Raw genomic sequence first — 18,510 nt, 5'->3', positions numbered from 1 at the left:
GTTTCGACATTTCGTGAAGATTCGTCAAACGGCACCAAAGTTATTGGCAAAACAAAAAGTGCTTTTCCTATGGAAACTAGGTCCTAACTATAACTACTACTACCTATTGGCCGCCAGTAGGCTATATATATATATATGTGTGTGTGTGTGTGTGTGTGTGTGTGTGTGTGTGTGTATCTCTCTCTCTCTCTCTCTCTATATATATATATATATATATATATATATATATACACATATGTGTGTATTTATTTTTTTCACAGAAAAAAAACAAATGTTAAAAAAATAAAAGTAGAAATTCATTTAAAACCCAAAGGTTACAGGGACGTTATAGTTAGGTTCTCAATTTACTTGCACAAAACCAGAGAAATTCAAAGTTATAGTTAGATATCACAAGTAACTATAGCTCGCGGCCTAGGGTAACTATAATTTGCGCCCCCGCGTGCATAGTTTTTTATTCAATAATTTAACTTTTAATGTTTGATTCATATTATTATTGATGTTATAAAAGTTGTCATGAGTGCTGTAATATCCGGGGTAATTAGCAGTGCATGGCGAGGGTGAGAGTTATAGCAACGATAGGCCGCAAGTTAGTTTCTTGAAATAACTCTAACTGACCCCCTTCATTATGTTAGTTCAGCCCCGTGAAGGTGGCGTCCCATAGACTGCGGGGTGGGGATGCCCCCCTTATTTGTAATCAATTGTCCAGGGGAGGTGGTGGTCCCTGGGGCCGGGGGTCGAACAGATCCCTTTTATCATATTTCAGCCCCGGCGAGGTGGCGGTTCCTGGGGCTGCACATGGCCCTCCCTAAATGTGAATGAATTGCCCTGGGGAGGTGGCGGTCCCTGGGGCTCCACTAGACCCACCCTACTATACACAAGCTATTTTGCCCCCCAGGGAGGTGGTGGTCCCCAGGGCGTGGGGGGCTGCGTATCCCCCCTGCATACTAATATGTGCCCCAGGAGGTGGTGGTCCTCAGGGCATTAATAAGCCCTAGAAAGGTGGCCCTGTGTGCCCCCTCCCTTTTTATTTTTTTAATTTTTTTACATGCCCTGGGACTTGAAATTTACAGCATTTTTTTAGAGTGCTTTTAAGCCCTGGGTGGTGTCTCTCTGGGGCCCCAGCACCAGAGCTAAGGGGCCACGGTGCCCCTAGCCCTGGACCCCTTTTTTTTTTTTTCTTTTTTTCTTTTTTTTCTTTTTAAATCTTTTTGTCCTGGGACTTTGCTGAAGCTGAGTCCCAAGATGGCTGCCAACACTTCCTAGTTGAAGGGTTGGGAGCCAATCAGATCTAACCACAATATCAGGAGGATTTGTGAAGTCTTTGCACCTCCAGGTATATAAATTTGGTTTTCCTTTAATTTCTCTTAAACTACTGATGAGATTTATGCCAAAGAACAAAAACGTAATCTGCCTACTTAAAGCTACCTTTCTTCTAAATTTGGTCTAATTTCAACCAGTGGTTTGGGCTGCAATAATGCTCAAGGCTCCTATGGGATTTAACATTAGAAATGCACTCTTTTTTGAGTCCCCTTACTCTTCCTCTCCCCCTTTTTTCTCCAGTGGTGGTTGTCATTGGGTAGTTATTGTTAAGTGAGCATTTCCAGAGGAAATCTGCACAAAACTCTCCAAAAGAGGTGTTTTTTTTTTGCCTAGTTCGTGCATGGGAAGTTTCGGGGTGATCCGTCAAGCAGGGACTGAAAAAAACCAAAACAGGGGGGGGTCCCAAAATGCAAAGCTCACATGCATTTTCAATAGGCTTCTTTAAAAACCACTACAGCAAAAACTACTTTGAGGAATTGCACTAAATTTGGTGGGAGGTTAGATGTTGGTCCCCAAATTGTGATTTTTATGATTTATGAGAAATATACATTTAAAAATAATTGTATATCTTGATTGTTGAGTCCACAAGAGGGTTGAGAGAATGCTCATTTAAAAATAGTGTTTTTATTGGGGCAGGGAGCTCTTGTTCCTCTTGGGCCATCTCGCTCCTGTGGGAGCAAGCAATCTTTTTGGCTGCCAGCTACATTAGCAAAATGCTGCTGGCAGGCATTACAGCACTCAGGGACTTAGTCCACTATCCTGAAGTTTAGAAAAAAAATGAAAGGATATAAGGAGGCAGGGTGTGGATACCCTGCATCCCTAGGCCCCATGATGGGATCCAGGAAGGACCCCCTGGGACAAAAATTAAAAAAACAAATGTTGTTTTTTGCTACTATCTCATGGTGGAAATGTATGTATGTATATATTAGTTTCCCATCAGAAAGCGGCACACACTAATGGAGTGTAATCATAAAAAAACAATTTATTGTGCCACCACCAAATCCATCAAGAAATGGGCAAACATGCTTCGGCTATTGGCCTTTCTCAATACCATGAGATGCCGAGCCACTACAATTCATTTAAATCATAGCCTCATTTAGTCAAATAATAAACGGACTGACCCACATGACAAAACACTTGAACTCATTGAAAATATGTGACCGCCATCTTTGAACATGTAATTGACGCGCCAAATAATGTTTACATATAATTTACAACCAGAAACTGCTGATTCTACATTTCTTCTATAATCGCAAATAAATAATTGCGTATGCTCAATTCATAATTCCATACCTTAAAAACCATATTCAATGTACACAATGCCCATCACTTTTGGTTTGCTGCTTTATTAGTCCGATTTAAGCTACAATTCGAGGTTACTTCTAGCACACACTTCTCCTTATTGACTAGGCAGCATAGAACTCGTTTGTTCAGTTATCTTAGAAACTTTACTAAATCCATACTAATATAGCAGGTATTCTTTGCAAGACTATAGTTACACAATCACTACCCTAATTGTGTCCACAACTCTTCAACTTCATTAAAGGCCATGGAGTACCATTGTACGCAACCTGATGATGTGACCGGATTCAAGTTGCCTCTACGTTTTCACTTTATCTCCCCCTCTCTCATCCCTATTGACTTGGTCAATACAAAGGAAGCATAGTTTATTTTTGTCTCTCTGATGTTCTGCCTGAAAATGCCTTGCGACCGGATAGATAGGATCCTGGTTGCCAATTTCTCTCATATGCTCCAAGTTCCTTTTCCTAGTAGTGTAATTTGTGCTGCCCATGTACTTTTTACCACATGGGCAAGCCAGGCTGTACATTACAAAATCTGAATTGCAATTCATAAATGCACTGATAATTCTCTTTTCCTTCTCACCTGGGGCTTCATAGCCTTTTACCTTGCTACTGTATTTGCAGGCTTTACACCATGTGCAAGGATAAAATCCACTTAACTGCAATTTCTTACCTCTTGTTTCTGAAAAATGACTGTGCACTAATAGATCTTTCAGTGAGGTACCCCGTTTGTATGTTATTGACGGAGAGCCAGGGAGTCTGGGGCCTATGATGTCTGTTTGCAAGATGCCCCAATTTTTCTTCATGATATTGTCAAATCCTTTCAACCCTTCTGATAATTTTGTTACTATCCAGGAACCTTGTTCTGCATAGTATTGTGAATTATTCTGCGAACTGGTGACTAACAAACTTGTCCTGTCAATTTGCCATACCTTCTGAAAGGCTTCCACAAGTAACCTTCTAGGGGACCTCCAAATTGTATCTCCCTCTGCTTTCTGATACTCACTGGGCGAGGAGCAATTGTGCCTTACCCACAATAACTCACCATACGGTATGCTCGTCAGCAAAGTATGAGGATGCTGACTTGTCGCCTGTAGTATGGAATTGCCTGCAGTTGGTTTCATGTACAACTTAGTGTATAACTGATTATCCTGTACATAAACCCGCAGATCTAAAAAGGCTCCTGTGTTGCTGATCTCACTCGTAAGTGTTAAATTCAAATCATTAGTATTTAATCTGTCAATATATTCTTCTGCTCATTGTCTAGAGCCCTTCCATGTTATAAACAGGTCATCTATATATCTTGCCCATAGGACCACCTGTTCAACCCAGCTGTCATTCTCCTCAGCCCAGGCCATGCGCTTTTCCCACCAGCACATGAACAAGTTCACATAACTGGGGGCGAAGCACATACCAATGGCTGTACCTTGTTGTTGCTGGTATAGTTGTCCCGCAAACAAACAAATGTTATATAAACCAAAAGCTGTCATATGCAAAAGCATCCTATTTTGCTCAAAATATTTGAGGGGCCTATCCTTGAGAAAAAATTCCACAGCCTCCAGCTCACAATCATGAGAAATGCAAGTATACAAGCTCATTATGTCCAAAGTGATTAGAAGGAGCCCTGGTTCACATTGTACCCCTTCAATGATTTTCATAAAGTCACTAGTGTCCCTAAAATACGAGCTCAGGCCTTTTACAAAGGGCATTCTCTAATAAACTGCCTTTGGATAAGACAATAGAACAACCTGGAGAATTTTTTGCATTTTTATGTATTTTAGGTATATGATTAAAAAGTTGGAATGCATGGATCGTTCTACCCTCAAGTACTGATACTCGTCGAACTCCAAAATGCCTCTAGCCTTCCAAATATCCAATAACTCATAAAAACGCTTTTACACTCGCCAATTTTAGGTCCCTGGTGGTAGCTTGATACCATGACCTATCAGTTAATTGCCTCAAAGCTTCCATGGGATATTGTTCCCTTGACTGAAGGTTTAACTATAACTCGCGTCCTCGCCATGCACAGTTTTTTCTTCAATATTTGGAAGTAATTTGGGGTAATTAGCAGTGTATGCAGAGGGCACGACTTCTAGTTACCTTATGGCACAAGTTATAGTTAATGGAGATAGCTTTAACTATAACTGGTGAATTTCTGTGGTTTGATACATTTAAAATGTGAGCCTAACTATAACGTCCCTGTAATCTTTGTTTTTTTTTATTGTCTTTTTTTAATTCTGTTTCCTAACTCTATCATTCCTGTAACCTTTGTTTTTTTTCAGTGAATATCTAAGGTTTTTTTTAATGTAAAGTCATTTTCATTACTATACGTTAATCCATATATATGGATGAAAGTGCCAGTAGCTCCCCTCCCAAGCCCATTTTCTGCCCCCAGAAACCCCATCTCCCAGGGCACTTCATAGTTCATAAGGGAAGGGGCCATGAATCGCCTTGGTGCTCCTTTAAGGGTCTCTGGCTGGTTCACTTGATGTATCCAGGGGAGCTCGCCCCTGGGACACAGTATATTTCCCTGCCTCCATTGTTGTGGGCAGAGAAACTTGTTTTTGCTCCTGTCTGGTGGGAGCATTTTTGCACCTCCCGCCAAACTGGTGCAAGCACAAAGTCTGCTCCCAGTGTGGGAGCAGATTTGAGATCTATTTCCCTGCCATCACTGGTACGGGCAGGGGAACAGAAGAAGAGATTGCTCCCACCCAGAGGGAGCAGAATAAATGATTGTACGACGGAACACCGACTTTAAAAACAACTACTGCCTTAACAACGAGGTCGGAACACCGACCTCGTTCTTACTACTAATGATTTTACGAATGCCTTAATGATATTTCATTGTAAAGGCATTCCTGATAAAAGCATTACTAATAGGCACCATTCACCCTACATCCCTCAACCCACCCCCCCACCCCACCCTAAAACCCCCTAACCCCCACCCCCTCCCCAAAACCAAAAAACCCCCAGCCCAAAACCTAAAACCCCCTAACCCCCACCCCCTCCCCAAAACCAAAAACACCCCAACCCCACCCCAAAACCTAAAACCCCCTGACCCCCCACCCCCTCCCCAAAACCTAAAACCCCCCACTCCAACCCCATCGCAAAACCTAAAACCCCCTGACCCCCCACCCCCTCCCCAAAACCACCCCACCCCAAAACCTAAAACCCCCTAACCCCCACCCCCTCCCCAAAACCAAAAAACCCCCAGCCCAGAACCTAAAACCCCCCACCCCCTCCCCAAAACCAAAAACACCCCAACCCCACCCCAAAACCTAAAACCCCCTGACCCCCCACCCCCTCCCCAAAACCAAAAACGCCCCAACCCCACCCCAAAACCTAAAACCGCCAACCCCCGACCCCCCTCCCCAAAACCAAAAACGCCCCACCCCAAAACCTAAAACCCCCTAACCCCCACCCCCTCCCCAAAACCAAAAACGCCCCACCCCAAAACCAAAAACTCCCCACCCCAAAACCTAAAACCCCCTACCCACCAACCCCACCCCAAAACCAAAAACCCCCACCCCAAAACCTAAAACCCTACACCCCCAACCCCACCCCAAACCTAAAACCCCCTAACCCCCACCCCTCCCCAAAACCAAAAACGCCCCACCCCCCAACCACACCCCAAAACCTAAAACCCCCTGACCCCCCACCCCTCCCCAAAACCAAAAACGCCCCATCCCCCCAACCCCACCCCAAAACCCCCACCCCCTCCCCAAAACCAAAAACCCCCTAACCCCACCCCAAAACCTAAAACCCCATCCCCTCCCCAAAACCAAAAATGCCCCACCCCCCAACCCCACCCCGAAACCTAAAACCCCCTACCCCCCACCCCTCCCCAAAACCAAAAACGCCCCACCCCTCCAACCCCACCCCAAAACCTAAAACCCCCTAAACCCCACTACCCCCCCCAAAACCAAAAACGCCCCAACCCCACCCCAAAACCTAAACCCCCCCACCCCCTCCCCAAAACCTAAACCCACCACTTACCTTAGTCGACCCCTTGTCACCTGCGTCGTCCTCCTTCGCCAACTCCCTTCTTTGTACCTTAACCATGCATGTTTGTTGTTCAGAACATACGTAGTTAAGGCACAAAATAACGGAGTCGTGGTTAAAAAAAAGTGTTGTTGCGCTTTCGTTAACCACGACTTTCGTAAAAAAAAAAAGAAGAAAAAAAAAAAAAAGTCGTATAAAAGGATGTTTCCCGAATAAATAGCTGCTCCCTCCAGGTGAGAGCAGCATTGGCTCCTGCAGCATGCAGTGCCTGGATTGGAGCTGCAGGAGCCCTGAGAAAGCCTGGGGAGGGGGGCCACGCATCCTCCCTCCCCTTTCAAAAAAAAAAAAAAAAAAAAACTTTGGGGAATGTGGTCCCCCTACCCTTTTAAAATAATATGACCCTGGGGGATGGGGTTCCAGGGCCCTAAAAAGGCTCAGGAATGGTGTGGTTGCACACCCACTTCCCTTAGATTTTGGCCTGAGGCATGGGATTTCTGGGGATTAAGAAGGGGCAGGAAGGGGAGCCATGCTGCCCCACCCTTTTTTTTAAATGTAGTTGCTCCTGGTCGATCAGGACAGCAGGGCCTTTAAAGGCTTGGGGAGAGGGGCTGGGGCCATGCAAGGCAGGGATCTGGCCGCAGTACCTGGTCTCTGGGGACCGGCATCACCCAGGCCCAACCCCCAAAGCATTATATTGATTGCCCCAGGAAGGTGGCTGTCCACAGGGCTGTAGGGGGCCACACAGCCACCCCATATACTATATTGACTGCCTTGTGTGGTGGCAGTCCCTGAGCTTCGGAGTCGCGGCTCAGCTCCGCCATACATAATAGTTGATTGCCCCAGGATGTGGTGCTCCCGATGAATGCATGTTATAATTATCTTGCCAAGGGGAGGTGATGGTTTGCAGGGCTTTAAAAAGCCCTAGGAGGGGGGACTTCTGCATTCCCCTACTGTATTTTGAAAATGACCCCGGGGCTTGGCCCTCCCGGCGCGGTGCTAAATGAAAAGCTTTTTTTTTGTTTGTTTTGTTTGGTTTTTTTTCAATTCACAGTGGAACTTGTGAATATTTGTGATTTCTGCCATGAATTAAAAAAAATATGCTTTTTAGCCTTTGGGAGGAGGGTAGTGGAGCTAGTCCATGGGGGGACCCCTGCACCAAGTCTAAGGAAGTAGGGTAACAGTACCCAGCCCCCTTTTCTTTTTTTCATTTTTTTCAGATCTCTGCATGAAATCGACAGTATCCATGCATTTGTCACAACCCAAGATATACAAATTTGTATTTCTGTTAATTACTCCCAAATTCCTGAACTGATTTACACCAAATAAAAAAAAAAAACCAAGGTCATGTGTGCACCAACAGCTACCTTTTTGCCGAATTTGGTGCAATTCCGTCCCTTGGTTCAGGCTGCAGGTATGTCTAAAGAGTTTATGGGGCATTAACATGGGAAACACATATTTGTTTTTACCTCCCCTTTTTCTCAGCCACCTCTTGACAGATCACCACAAAACTTTCCATGCACAACAAGATTCTAGAGAGCACTTATTTCGGAAAATTTCGTGAAGATTTGTCAAATGGTGCCCAAGATATAGTCAAGTCAAAAAATGACTTTTCTACGGAAACTAGATCCTAACTATAACTACCTACTACTGACCACCAGTAGGTAATTTATATATGTGTGCATATATGTGTGTTTATACATATATAGCTTTATATTTACCTGTGAAATACTTACATTTTCATTGTAAAGGCATGAATGGTAAAGCTATATGTTGGTGGTAAAGGCATGCATGGTATAGGCATATGTGTGGTAATGGTCCCGTTGTAAAGACGTACGTGGTAATGGCATGTGTTTTTCCATCATATAATGAAAGTTAACACTGAAAGGCCCGCCCTGATCCTCATCAACACTGGCCCTGATGTAAAAAAAAAAACTCTAAAGAATGTAGCTGTAACTGCCATAGGTCCATAAAAGGAGATGAAAGACCTTCATCAATCTCAGGGAAATGCTTGCCAAGCCTCCGTCTTCCAAGCCCCCACACACCCCCTTTGGCATCCCCTAAAAGATGGAAGTTGTCCTTCGATAAGGAAAGGTCACCATTTCAGTGTCCTACTTTTCCACCTAAGGGACTTAGCTACAAGCCCATCGCCAACTCTTCCTGCTGCTTGGCCTTATCCTTCACCACTGCCACTTGTACGCCCTTACCCACCTCCAAAGTTTCACTCTATTCAATCCACTCCTGAATTCCTCCACTCTGAATCAGATCTCTGCTCCCTTCGTCACTCCCAGGACCCATACTATGAGCTCTTTGTGCACAAAGAAGGGGATGACTTGTGGAGAGACAACTTCATGGATCCCTCAGATGAGTCTGACCTAAAACCCTACTACCACCAAAGAGTCCCTACAGGATAACACCACTGCTTATGCAACATTTCAGAGGGCTGCACACCATCGCAAGATTAAGATGTGCATCGTCCACGACAACAATTATTTCCTTATCAAAACAGTCTCAAAGATTGGGCGATTGGTGCACTGCATCCCCAATACTCAAAGGCAAGCTGAAGTCTGCACCTGATAATTTTCAGGAGCCAGTCAAGGCAAGGGTCGTCACCCCAAAGATTGAAAAGAAGCTCATACCTGCTTCAGATGTCCCAGTGTATATCTGTGGAATAAAGCCACCAGACTCATTGTTTGTACACACAGCATGCAAACATGCTTCAGCACAGGCAAAAGGCAATCTCCCTGTGCCTGACAAATCAATCAAGCAGATAGATGCTTCTGGCAACAACGTGGCAGTGGGGCCTGGCACACACTGGTGCTTCGCACTCACTTGACTTGATCTCCAGCTTCAACAAGCATCATTGTAAGGAAATTAAAGACCTCATCAAACTCCTTCATATGGCACACAGGAAGTAAATAGCTGGTGGCACAGGGCAAACCCATATGCAGTGTGAACACCTGATGCTGTCTGGATGCTGCAAACACTACCTCCAAATGCATTAAAACCATAATCAACCTACACCACAGCACTTGGCTCCAAATCTCCAGTTTCCGGCCAAAGCGGCAACAGCACCTTCTCAACGTGCCGTTTGATGTTGAGCATCTCTTCAGCCCCAGGTCGACAACATGTTAGAAAAAAGTCAAGAAGGACACAGACTTTGCCAAATCCATGGGCGCCCTTCAATCCTTTATGCAACGTTCACCTTTTTGTAAACACCAAGCCAAAAGTGGATTCAGAACTCCTGCATCCACCCCAAAGCATAATGGATATGGTGAGAATCTGTTTTTGTCCTGTTTGACTTTTCCATTGTTCTCACCACGCTCTGTGTATTCCAGATAAATATCGTGCCACTATGAGTCGTTTCTTGAACAACTGTGTCCTATATATCAATAGATTAGTAACATTCACTTCCAATTATAATTGCAAATAGGAACTGAATATTCACCCTTCTGTATTGATATCTAATAGATGGTTGACAGCATTGTGTTTGTCAAAATCATATCCATAGTTTGGTATATTTGTTGTGGCAGTCATACTCCTTTTCTTCCTTAAATAATTGGTGTTGTCACAACCATCCATTAAGGATTAGTCATTTGATTGCATTTTTATTTAACAGAAGTCTTTTTAATAACCCTTGCAGATTAAGTAGCATGTTTGACTATTGTCCGTTCTGACCATTGTTGTTAGTTACAGCACTGTCCATTTAATGAACTGTCTGACCGCACATGATATTAGCTCTCGTTTTTCTTGCATAGATTTTAATGGTTGTTAGACTTGGCATCCTTTGCGTGGTTTCACCTGACTTTTTGCCTCTGCCTCTTGTATTTCTGACTGTGCTGGATTTCGTTTTTGCTGGTTTTGGTACTCTGGGCACTTTACCACTGCTGATCAGTGCTAAAGTGCAAGTGCTCCCTCTGTAAATTGTGATTATGATTGGTTACCCAAGATTGGCTTATATGATTTACTAGTAAGTCCCTAGTATAGTGCACCATGTGTGCCCAGCGCATGTAAATCAAAAGCTCCTAGTGGGCCTGCAGCATTGATTGTGCCACCCACATGGGTAGCCCTGTAAACCTGTCTCGGACCTGCCATTGCAGTGTCTGTGTGCAGTTTTAAAGTGTCATATCGACCTGGCAAGTAACCCACTTGCCAAACCCACACCTTCCCTTTTAGTACATGTGCATGTACATCACACCTAAGGTCGGCCTAAGGCAGTCCCATGGGCAGGGTGCAGTAAATTTAAAAAGTAGGACATGTACTGGTGTGTTTTACATGTCCTGATAGTGAAATACTGCTAAATTCAGTTTTCACTGTTGCAAGGCCTATCTCTCCCACAGATTAACACGGTGATTGCCTTGAAATATCTTTTAAGTACAATTTCCCATAGGGAGCAGATAGAGGTTTGGGGTCTCTGAACTCGCAATTTAAAAATACATCTTTTGGTGAAGTTGGTTTTTAGATTGTAAGTTTGAAAATGCCACTTTTAGAAAGTGGGCATTTTCTTGCTTAACCATTCTGTGCCTCTGGTTGTCTGCTTGAATACACGTCTGGGTCAGGATGACAATTGGGCTGTTTGTGAATTCACTCTAGACAGTAACATAAAGGGAGCTAAAGTCCGCCCTGCATATCCTGATGGGTCTTCCTGGGCTAGAGTGTAGGGAGGAACTGACCTGAAAAGGGCTGTGCCTGTCCTTACACAATGCAGTCTCCGGCCCCCTTGAGTGTGTCCAGGACCAGGGATGGAAAGGCAGGGTCTTGTGCACCTCAAAGACTTTCCTTTGAAGTTTGCCTACTTTAAAGGCAGAAATTAGTATGAGTATTGAATCCAAAACCCCAGACTTTTAGAATACACTTCTGGATGAAGAGGAGACTCTTCCAAGGAAAAGAGCTGTGCAGAGGAGGAGTACTGCCCTTTGCTGTGTGTGCTTTGCTGGGGTGGCCTGCAGTTGCTGCTTCTGCTTTGGAGAGGACAAAGACTGGACTTTGCTGTGCATCCTGCTTGTGAAGTTTCACCAAGGTCTTGGACTGAGCTTTCCTTCTGTTAAGAAGTCTGAGACATCAAGGACTTCACCTGCCCCTCCCCTGGATTCTCTTGCTGAGGACCCTGAGTTGCCAAGAGGTGCCCCTTCCAGTTCCTGAGCCCTTGGGAGTGAAGTCTGGCATAAAACAAGAAGAACCAGGCACCCCAACTCCGGATTACTCCAGAACTGGCGCAGACACCCTGTTCCGCGACGCAGCCTACACGTGAAGCCGTGGTCCCCGCTGAAGTGTGATGACCGACACCACAGACCCGACGCTGCTACAGTGCCTCTGAAGTCATGCAACACTGTGCGTCCCGAGTGTGTGTCATTGATGTCTATGACACCCAACTCCACCCTGGCACCTGTGGCTCCGTGGTGTGACCTCAGCCCTGAGAGGTTACCCCATCGCATCTTGACTCATAGGACTCATCGATCCCACTGGATCATAAGGTACCGATGCCACCTCAACTCCTCTGCAAGGAACCAACGCCTCCCCTTCCTTGTGTAGCAGTAAGGAACCAACACCTCACCTCCTGCATAGTAGTACGAAACCGAGGCCACACCTACTCCAGCGACCCCTCAATCCCCTACTATTTGTCACGTCTTTGATTCTGACTCATTTCTAAGATACTGGACCTGGGGTCCATGCGACTTCGTGACCGGTGCCGCACTCCTTCGTAAGTAGCATGGGACTGTGGGGAACGGCTACGTTATGACGCTGTGATAGCACTATTTTGAACTAGTGTGCTTCTTAGCGCTTTCTTGGGATTTCATCTTTTAAAATTCATATTTTTGTGTATGTAGGATTTTTGTCCTTTTGGTCTTGTTTTAGTTAGCTAAATAGTTGCTATGTTTCTAAATTTGTGTGGTGTCCATTTGTAATGTTTTCACTGTCTTACTGTGTGTAGGAACAGATAATTAACACATTGCCTCTGAGATAAGCCTGTCTGCCTGTGCCAAGCTACCAAGGCGGGTGAGCAGGAGTTTTCTTAAGACTGTGACTCTCTTACCCTGATTAGAGTGAGGGTCCCTACTTGGACTGGGAGTAAACTGACTGCCAAGTAGAGACCCCATTTCTAACAATGGTACACTAAAATAACACTGGCTAGTCCCTTTTCAGTTTCCATTAGTTGGGATGTCCCAGCAGAGGGAACTAGGATTAAGTTTGTTCTCTTTCTAAAGTCATGTTTTGCTGTCTTTCAGTTCGACTTGATGGCATGCCATTAACTAGATGAGTGCTTCACAAGGTCTCCTGTTCGGGGCTAGGGCTAATATGGCTGCTAATAATTATGGTGTTCATACCACCATTTGCAGGTTGACAGTTTTGACCTTCTTCATGCAAATCCTTTTTGGAAATACTATTTGTTACCATTTCTTTTGAAAGCAGCCATTTAGAACTTGTAAATTGGTGTGTGATTTTTCTGGTTCTTGCCTCATCGATGACAAAGTTTGTGTATTGATGCATTTCAGCATCATCAAGCCTTGTACAGCACTATCAACCACTTTAGAAGTTCTGTGATTTTGTAATGGGTTTGGCGCCAATATAGTAGTAATTTTTTACTAAGTAAACTTACTGATTTGGGAATTTATTGAATTTTTCTGAGTATGATTTCAGAGCACTAGTCGATAGTCACTGAGGCTTTTCTGGACTTTTGTTTTGGTTTTTGACTTTACTTTGAATGAGAGGATGTGATCTTTACTTGGCCCTTCCCCATTGTATATGACTACCATTGCATCTCTTCAGTCAGAAGTTACGCCCTGCCTGGCTTCGTGTAGTTTGTGAATTTAATTTTTTCTTAGTATCTTATAGGCCTCTTCTTTTTTCTGTGTAGAACGGTGGCTGCTGCAGTTGCTTGTTCTGCCCTGATGATGACTTAATCCAATTTTGACTATTGAGGTTGAAACATCAATATTAATTGAACAGACTGACCATTTTTCTGAATTTAAGAATACATGGAAATATGACATTTATAATAAGTGATCTTGGAAAGTATGTGTACCATTATCTACACTGTACATAATTGACCACCAAGGTCACATTCTCACTGTCTTTTTTCACTATTTTACCACCATTCTATTTTTAAGTGAAAATACTGCCTATTAATAAGATTTGCTTTTTCATTAATAAGAGTGTAATAGGATATTTCAGGCCTCCTCATTAATTGGTAATGTCCAAATGTGCATGACATAGCATTCATATCATTCTGAAAAGTTATGTTAGAATTTCAATATCCAGCATCCTAGTGGATTATTGGGTTGCCGTTGTTTTTTTCTATGTCCCTGGTCAGGGATATTTGCATGTGCGTTTCTTCATTTCCTACACATGTCATAAGCAATCAGGAAAATAAAGCAAAAGTGATGCAAACATGGGCTAGGCAGCCTTGGTAGTTCATGCTACCTCAGAGGTCTGAGTGTCCAAATCACCTTCTCACTCAGCATCAGGACCAGCTCAGACACTCAGGCCTCAACCAGCTCACCTAGCAATTTGGCACCTATGATTCAGGTGCCTTCAGCTTGCAGGCCTACTGCATGTACCTGTTATGCAGCAAAGTAGAAAAGGTTAATCCACTACTAAATAAATAAATACAGAGACCCTCTAAAGGTCACTATTCATGATATTGTATGCTACCTTCTACAATTTGAAAGGATGGGTTAGCATACACTTCTATCTGCCTATAACTGGCTGCAGTTGAATCATACATGCAGAACAAGGAACTCGTGTCTCTTTTCAAAAACTCTATTAAAGCTTTCATGGAAAGCCTTAGAAGGGTATATCTCCCAAAACTCCTCCATCCCCTGTCTGGAATTTTAATGTAGTTCTTGCATGCCTTTATAGGCTCACCCTTTGTACCATTCCACTCCTATGGGCTAAAGTTTTGTCATGGAAGGCCACCTGCTTAGTAGCAATTAACTCCCTCAGGTGCATCAGTGAGTTACAGGCTTTGACTATTGAGGGACCTTTCAAGTGCATATGGCCAATGTGGTTGGAACCAATCGCAAATATTTGCCAAAGGTAGTATCACACTTTATTATTCAAACTATGAACCTATCCATCTTCTTCCCACACCCGACTCTGCAGCGGAAAGAGCTTTACATATGTTATGCTCATGTATTTCATTGGTAGGACCAAGTCCTTCGTAGTATAACTCTTTGTAGCCTTTGCATAAGCCTCACAAAGGACACCCCTTTTCCAAGTATGACATTGTAAGATGGATTGTTAAATGTTTCAGACCTGTAAAATGAAACACTAGTGGGCTGTGCCTCCTGGTGCATATTCCACACACAAAAAGGGAGCCACCATGGTATTTCTAGACTCCATCTCGTTAGCAGACATCTATAAAGCTGCCATTTATTCAGCTCCAAATGTTAAGTCTGCTTGGACATCCATGCTTATCAACTGGCTTCAGTTGGCCAAATCTTTTGTTAAGAACCTGGTTTAAATCTAGGTTGTCTGCTTGCTGCTGTGCAGAACATGCTTATCTACAGCTAGATCTGCTATGAACTGAAAGTTATACTACCCTTTAACCATCTTTTCATAGCATGTAGTGCTGTGGATACATTCCCCGACCCTCCTCCTTACTTCCAAGCCACTGATTATCAGATTTTTTATTACTCTTTAGTTTTTATATTACATTTTACAATATACAGAACACTTGTCTCAGGCATTACACTCTGCTTAAGCTACTCACCCTGTGGTCAGAAAACAATCTGAGGTGAAGCCATTGTCCTGGATGGTTGTGGACTAAGGGAGGAGTCACAACAGAGCTTCTGACTTTGCAACTCATTTCATTTGAAGAAGTTTCAACGTCCAGACCCAAAACTAAATGGAAGGAGTATATGAAGCATGCAACTCTACAACACTACACATTATGAATGGATAGTTACACAGGGTAAGTAACATTTTCCACCATCAGTTCTGTTACATTAGTGAATTACAGAACCTCTCTGTACCACCTCTCCATATCAGTGTTCCTTGGGTAAACTGGTGTAGTGCACTCCAGCAGTTGTTCTGCCACAGGAGTTATAACATTCGCATGTTGGGCAATCGATCACCTTGCCAACATTTGTTTCTCCAGCGCATCCCTCAAAAGGGGAGGAGAGGCTACACTGGTTTGGCCGTGAGACAGCTGTGAGATTCTGCATTGACTGAACTAAAGACTATTGTGAGATGATCAGCTCTTTATTGGGTTCAGTGGGACCATGAAAGGAAAGGTGGTACAAAAGAGGATTTTCTATGTGGAGATAGTCCTCTGTTAGAAAATATAAGCGCTGGTGAAGAAGAAATGCCCAGAAGGTCTGCAGGCTCATTTCACCTGTCCCACTATGACTGCATTGGCCAGGGTGGTATCTGCCAGTTCTAGATACCTGCAGGCTGTTATGTGGTAATAGGTACACACTTCCACAGAACACTACACCTTTCACAACAAAGCCAGACGGGAGGGCCAATTTGCCTACTCTGCAGTACAAGACTTCCCAATTTCAGTCCAATCCTACCATTGAGAGGTACCTCTGTGGTATCTATTGTAATGGTGGGAAATCTGTAGTTAGAAGTATCCAACAGAAGAAAATGTACTTACCTTTGGTAACGCTATTTCTGGTGGATGCTCTAACTGCAGATTCCTCACTGCCCTCCCACATCCAAGTTCTGTGGAGTTCTGAACATCATAATAAGGTCCTAATTTCGATTTTTACACACTGTCACCAGCAATTCGTTCGGAGTGCTCTGTAATTGAGTGCCTGGAAAGAGAAAGTTTAGGAAACTGACAGTGTGCAGAGCTAGCACTTGTATGTGGGTCCGCACCATCACTTAGGGGCAGTGTGAAGTCACCAGAGAGTCATATAGTGCACCTAATAGCACTCTGGGAGCATTGCTAACAACATTCTCTTCATACAGTCTGATGCCTGGTACTATTCTAAAGGTGAGAAATCTGCAGTTTGACAGACTATTTATCAGGAAACACATTACAAAATATACATAACTTGTTCTTCAGTATCGCATGGGTTTTCTTCATCACAATGAGCCATTTTGAACAGCTCAATAAAAAAATAACGTGCAAGTAGAAAATGACAGCAAGAATGGTTTGTGGCTTAGGGTTCGGTGAAGCTGGAGCAAATTCAACATTTGCTTTTCATCTGGCATTAAAGAGTCAAGTAATTGTTGGTTCTTACAATTAGTGAGGCTGTCTCATAATGAACAACTAGACGTTGCTCCCTGGGCATCACTTTAATCTCTGCAAATGCCACTAAATTGGAAAGCCCACAGGGACTTACATATATGTAATATTTTTTTAGATGATTGTGTCCAAGGGACTTATCTCTGTTAATGCCAAAGTCTTAAATTACAGGCTTTGGTCTACTAATTTTCATGGCATGTAGTATGTGCATAAGCCAAGATGGTGCAATTGATTCAAATAGATTAGATGGTTAGCTAATGATATTCAGCTGTCTGCCATGTGTGAATCTGTCCCCTTCTGGCAGTGTTTCAGAGCAGCCTGCCCCTCTCTGAAGGCCTGACAGCTCTTACATGAGAATCCTTGGTCAAATTGTGTAAAAATGTCCTAAAACAATATGAATTGCAATTTCTTCTCTCTAATTCTGCACACACTAAAATTATTCTTATTTTCTGCCAGCAGTTTGTGTCCTCAGTTAGTTAGTAGAACAAGTGTAGCTCTTTTGAATAGTGTTTCTTAAATAATTCTTAAAGAGCTTCTTAAATAATTGAAAACAAGCAATCTAATCTTATCTTTCTGCTCCATTTTAAATTAATCAGTACACTCTCCCTAGCTTGCAGGATAGTCCAGTACACTCTGCATCTGTCTGTTTACTTCGGGTCCAGCTCACTCTGATTATCTGCTACTCTCAGAGACTTAAACTTACTCCCTTGTTAAACTGCTTTCCTCAATTGACCCCTTCACTCTCATAGCCTGTTGATATATTGGATGCTTTCCCCCAATTACATCTGTTCTAAAGAGACATACAACCTGAGCCGTGGAGACTAGTCTTGTGTATGGTAAAATTGCACCTTTCTTCAGAGCCCATATGGGGTCCAGCTCACAACAATGATACCATGATTTTTTCTTCTTCAAATGTCTGTCCTGTGAGTGATACAATGTACCTAAAGAAATATATTTTGGTAATATGTCCTGTAACTCATGCTGGTTAACACTTTTTCAGGGATCAAAATGTACTTTCATCTTGGCTCCTTGGGTTTCAGAAATGGTTAGCGTTTTAGAAGAAATTTAACTCAACTTGTGCCCTGTATGCAAAGCAGCTGAAAGCAGAACTCATAGGTATATGTGAATGTAATTAGCCTGGGTACTTGGGTAAATCTTCTTTACTCAGAGGTCTGGACTTCCTTGTTGCAGTCCTCACCTCCTGAGAAATTTGCCTCCATTCTCACCAATAGCTATCCAAGTTTGAAAATAGCCCACCTTTCCAATGTGGCTCTTTCTGTCTACTGAACCTCCACCTTCTGTAGAAAAGTATGAAGCTTTCCCTAAACACTTCCGGTATTTTCTTGATCAACTCACAACAATTGGAAGCCGAAAATAATGTTTAGGCAGGGAAGTGGGGAACTTGAATTGTGAGGAGGAAGATCAGGACTCTGAATAATGAAGATTACCAACCTACCTTGGATGGGCAAATCTATTGAGAAATGCCCTGTGACCAAATGAACAAATGCAACTCTATTCTGGTTTTAGAGAAGGGGGCAGCACTGAAATACCAACGGTAAACGTACTGGGTGTCATCCATCATTTGGTAGACAAAGGGGAGGCATTCAATTCAGTGGACCACAATGTCCTACTCAATACACTGGAAACTAGATTGGGATTCAGAGGCAAGGTGTTAAGCTAGCTCAGATCCTT

The 18,510-nt window shown here is 43.4% G+C and overlaps 1 protein-coding gene across 2 annotated transcripts in view; it reads left to right on the top strand.

The window, feature by feature from the left end:
• Positions 1-18,510, top strand: part of WNK2 (WNK lysine deficient protein kinase 2) — a 637,481-nt gene that overhangs the window by 473,683 nt on the left and 145,288 nt on the right. The window lies entirely within an intron of this gene.

Source organism: Pleurodeles waltl, chromosome 9 (assembly GCF_031143425.1).
Source record: "Pleurodeles waltl isolate 20211129_DDA chromosome 9, aPleWal1.hap1.20221129, whole genome shotgun sequence".
In the NCBI taxonomy this organism is placed as follows: Eukaryota; Metazoa; Chordata; class Amphibia; order Caudata; family Salamandridae; genus Pleurodeles; species Pleurodeles waltl.
Note: the sequence above shows the minus strand (reverse complement) of the source record. Positions and strands in the feature narration are given on the sequence as shown.